This window comes from Mandrillus leucophaeus, unplaced genomic scaffold (assembly GCF_000951045.1).
Source record: "Mandrillus leucophaeus isolate KB7577 unplaced genomic scaffold, Mleu.le_1.0 Scaffold298, whole genome shotgun sequence".
In the NCBI taxonomy this organism is placed as follows: domain Eukaryota; kingdom Metazoa; phylum Chordata; class Mammalia; order Primates; family Cercopithecidae; genus Mandrillus; species Mandrillus leucophaeus.
Genome location: NW_012103120.1, coordinates 3,771,858 through 3,777,207, shown reverse-complemented (window position 1 = coordinate 3,777,207; position 5,350 = coordinate 3,771,858).

The following is a 5,350-nucleotide window of genomic DNA, read 5'->3' as shown; positions in this document are numbered from 1 at the left end:
GCCGCCCCTCCCCCTCCGAGGGCGGAGGACGCGGGCGAATATCCTGCCGCCCGGTACAAGATGGCGGCCGGCGCCCACCCCTGGGCTTTGTCATTGGACGGCGCCTCGCCCCCCTGGTTTCTCTTTCTTCTCCTCTCTTGCCTCTTTTCGCCGGCTGCCTTTCTTTAAATGTGCCCGCCTCAGGCCCCTCCCACCGCAGCCCCGACTCCACCCATTGGGTGCTCTCAGAAGAGGGGCGGGGACTGATGGGGGAGAGGCCAGTTCCTGGAAGATGGTGCTGGGGTGGGTGATGGCCTTTGAACGTAAGTCAACGGTTGGGTTGGATCTAGGAGGGCTGCCACGTCTAGAGTAAGAGGGTGGATGTTGGCTCCACCATGGGAAGAGTGACTCTTAGAGTGAGGGGGTGTGCAGTTGTGGATTGAGCTGGGAGCTCTACCAGTGTGAATAACAAAGGGAGATTTCCCCAAAGGATGTTCCTGGTATCACAGCTAGGGAATTTGGGTTTAAGTCTAGGGGAAATGGGCCTTTCACAATTCCCATCCACCCTCTCAAAGGCCTCTTCTGGCATCTTCATTCAAAACTCTTCCCTGTCTTGACCCCAGCCCATCTCAAGAAGCCAGTAGTAATCCAGAATCATTCAGGTAATGTCAGCGTGGCTGGCAGCTGAGAGATTGGAGTTTCCCTCTGGAAACACTGGAGACATCTTCATATTTAAGAGAGACCCTGCTTATCCAGAAAGCAAAGCATCTCATACCCTATAAAACTAAATACTCTTTGCTCAAGTTGATCAGAGATCTATTACAATAAAGCCATTCTGTGTAAAGAAAATACTGTTTTAAATACACAGTTCTTTATGAATGCCAATTCGTTTTTCATTTAGTTTTAAAATGTCAGCGCCATCCCTATCATTTAGAAAGGATGCATCATCGCAGACAATAGATAAAGTTTCGTTGAAAAACACAAATTGTTAAAAACACATTACTTTTTGTATTGGGAGGGGAGTACTGGACATTCTTTAGTCATCTTTTCTGTCCTCTATACCTAACTCAATTCCTGTCAGGTAGTGGGCACTCAAGGTGTTTGCTGAATGAATCAATGAAATACCACTGATTATCCCAAATAGAGTCAGAAATACTGAAATTGCTTAGAACAGGACAATTAGATATTTTATATTGCAATTTTCACAGAACTCCTTTAAGTTTCTTAAGGTTAAAAAAAAAATCTCTTGACACTTAGAACTTTGAGGTGGGCATGTGAATTTTACCCAGGAAACATCTTATTTTGCAGTAGTGAACAAATAAAGCATAGGAGTTTTGTGATTTACATATAGTTGCTAATGGTTTCCTCAAATATTTGAGCTGAAAGAGACCTAGTTCATTCTCCTTATTTAACAGATGAGGAAATCTGTACCCATAGAGGTTCAGTAATACAGCTTGCTGATAGCAGAACTGGGATTCTAAATCTTTCGATTTCTAATCTAGTGATCTTTGTATTTCACTGAAGGTTTTTCAAACTGTGTTGTCCAGACTCTAAGGAATTCAATAGAACATGCTTTATGCATGAGTAGAATGACCAAGGACAGAGCTGTATGCCTATTCCTACTTCCACCCCACCCAGAATTGAGCAGTTTTTCTCAGTCTTATAATAGATTTATGAATAATATTTTGTTTGTTCCGTTTCAATAAAACCTAAAATAAATAATTTGAAAGCTCTACACCAGAGATTTCAAATTCTTAGAAGCTCTCATCACACAATGAGTTTATGGCAAAAATAAAATTCCACACAATGGGCTTATGGCAAAAATAAAACATCTAACCAGGAACCAGCTCTCTAGCAAAATCACGGCAACTTTCTGAAGAGAAAATCATTTTCCTAGAAAAGCACACTCTGATCTCAGAACAAGATTACAGAGCCAATTACCAGCTTCCTACATCCTTATAAAGGAATGATATAGCAACAACTCTTTACATCACAATTTGCTCTTTCCGTAATTCTGAGAATACATAGTAAAGTGAAATCTGAATTATTTCCATTGGAATACCCCTGCAGATTGACATAGAAAATCTAGAGTGAGCCATGGGAAAGTTAGGGGGGCTTCATAATGAAAAGCAAGGATAAAACAAGGATTAAAGTAGACCTGGCTTTTCATATTGGAATCCCCTCCCTTCCTTGATAATCATCATTTTATAAATTCTTCAGGGTCTTTGCCACATAAATATATTCCAGGTATTTACATAAATGTATAGAACTTATTTCAATTAAGAAGATAAACCTTTTTTAAACACAGTTTTGTTTCCAAGAAATCATAAGATCTCAACTTGCCAAGTATTCAAGAGTTCATTTTATAATGCATGCTCATTTAATTTACTTAAAATCAAACAATATTTTTTATGAAATTCTTTTAGGAACTAATATCGTGATAAAGTGCTTATGTTATTATATACATTTAAATTTGACATTATTTGCTCTATTCTCTTTCTTCTTTTATTTTTAATTTTTTCTTGACCTCCACCTTTTGATTAACTATTAGTCTTGCAAATGCTTCCTTATCCGTTCTCCATAAATGAGCAAAATTTATACATAGAAATAGTGTATCTCTTAGTTCCTGAGACTTCTAGTGTATCTCTTCTAGTTCTTGCAATACTATGAAGTTTATGGAAAGTTGGCAAATTAAATTTTTGCTCTTGAGTAATGATATTTTTACAATCCTCAATTTATTCCTTTACCTCTCAAGGATAATAATGCTCCCTATGTCTGCTAAATAAGTGATGAATAATAATAAACAAAAAAGCTGTATGTATTTATTTTCTGTATTCATAATTTATGTAGTTAAAAAATAAATCCAAGCGGAATAAAGTGATGGGAAAAATTAAATAAAATGTATATTTTAGCTACCCAGAAGCATTGCTTTAGAATCCAATTTCTATAAAATAATCTGCCTCTTGAAAAGTGGCCAAAAACTTTTTGAAAAGTCTTTATAAGTGGTTGCAAACATCAGCTCTGGAATCAAATAAACTTGGGGTCAATTATATCTTTACAAAAAAAATTCTTAGACACATTTCTCACCTCTCTGAGCCTCACCATTCTCATCTATAAAATGAGTTAACTTCTAACTTCAAAGTTTTGAGAATTGGATGAGAGAATATTCATAAAACACTTACTGTAGTGCCTGGAACACAGCATTCAATAAAAAACGATTCCTATTTGTCTTATTTATTTTTGAGGATTTTACTTGGTTTAATCAACATATTTTAAATCCTGCATTACAGAATGTCTAAATATTTTTTTTTAAAGTAGTAGCACTGATGAGAGGAAAATAAAAACTTTACAGCTAGAAGAAACTTAGAGATCAGCTAATAAGTCCAACATTGTTAATTCATTTATTATTATTATTATTAGTAGTAGTAGTATACTTTAAGTTCTAGGGTACATGTGCATAATGTGCAGGTTTGTTACATATGTATACTTGTGCCATGTTGCTGTGCTGCACCCATCAACTCGTCAGCACCCATCAACTCGTCGGGAGGGATTGCATTGGGAGTTATACCTGATGTAAACAACATTGTTAATTCAGATGAGAATTCTGAGATGCCAAGAGATCTGCCCAAGGTCACAGAGCTGTAGAGTGGAAGATTCTGAACTAGAACCTAGATCTCTAACTCTAGTTCAGAATTGTTTCTATCTGTCTACATTTTGTTCTTAATCCAAGGAGGTAGCATTAATTGCTGGCTCAAATGACATTAAATATAGCATGATTCTGCAAGACTCAGCCTTGTCATTAGACCTATTCTAAAAGTAATTTAGATTTTTATACAAAAGTATCTCAAACCCTGATATGCTCTAAAACTGCTTAATGTGAAAAACATAAAGACCATATAAACTGAGAGGATAAGACTTTCTTTTGCTTCTAGGAATACGTGTACTTTCCCTATTTTTCCTGTTAATTGCAACTAAACACCTTGGATGTTATATATAAAGTATACATAAGAAGACTCTGAAAAATGGAGAAGAGAAGGCAGACAGGCTGGAGACCTCAGAGAACCCAAAGAAGGGCATGGCAGTGAGTTCCCTGGGTCTCCTTTCTTCTTCTTTTCTCTTTTTCTAGCACATCTGAGACTGGGTGCTAGACAAGCCAGCAACCCCAAAATGCCAACAGATGCAAACATAAAAAGCCCCAGCAAAATCTTCTCTCTAGCTATAGGACCAGGAAAGGAGGGGCAGCCTAACAAAATGGAAAGCTTTTAGAAAATAATTTTCCTACTGCTGCAAAACACCACAAAAAAACTATGACTTCTACCCTTGCCCGGCTATAAAAAGGCACCCCCACCACCTCTGCTAGGGTGTATGAGAGGAGGCTGGATAAGAAATCAGGACTTTAATCCTTGCTAGGCAGTAAACAGGCAATCCTTACCCACGGTGTCAGTGGAGACCATGTGGGGAATATAACAAGAAAATCCTACCCACCTCCCCAGCCCTAGTGAGAAGCCAGAATTCCTACCCCATTCAGCAGTAATGAGGAGCTCCTTTCCCCATTTCAGGTGTGAGTGGAAACAGGAGAAATCTGGACTCTGACCTGGCAGTACTGAGGCAGTGCCCACCCCACCCCCATTAGCACAGGGTCAGAAAACCAGCTGAAACAGATTTAAATAAGATCCAGAGTTGTATAATGTAATACCCAAAACATTCAGGTTTCAATAAGAAATTACTTACCAGAAAGCTCTCAAACTGAATGAAGAAAGATTATCAATAGATGCCAACATTGAGATTAGAAAGATATTAGAATTATATAACAAATATTTTAAGCAGCCATCAAAAATATTTCAATAAGCAATTATGAACACTCTTAAATGAAAAATATAAAGCTACTTCAAAGAAATAGAAAATCTCAGCAAAGAATCAAGAGATATAAAAAAGAACTAGATGAAAATTTTAGAACTGAAAAAAAAATACAACCACCAAAATAAAAAGTTCAGTGGATGGGCTCAACATTAGAATAGAGGACAGAGGAAATAATTGGTGAACTTGAAGATAGAATAATATATATTACCCAACCTGAACAGAGAACAAATAGGCTGATTCTTTTTAAGCCCTTAGGGGCCTCTGGACTATAATATCTAATATTTGTATCATTAGAGATCTGGAAAGAGAGGAGAAAAAATATGAGGCTGGAAAAAGTACTTAAAGAAAGAATGGCTGAAATGTTCCAAATTTGCAAAAGACATAAATCCACAGATTCAAAAACAAACCCAAATAAAATTAACCCAAAGAAATCCACATCAAGACACATCAAAGTCAGCTGGGTGTGGTGGCTCATGCCTGTAATCCCAGCACTTTGGGAGGCCAAGGTGGG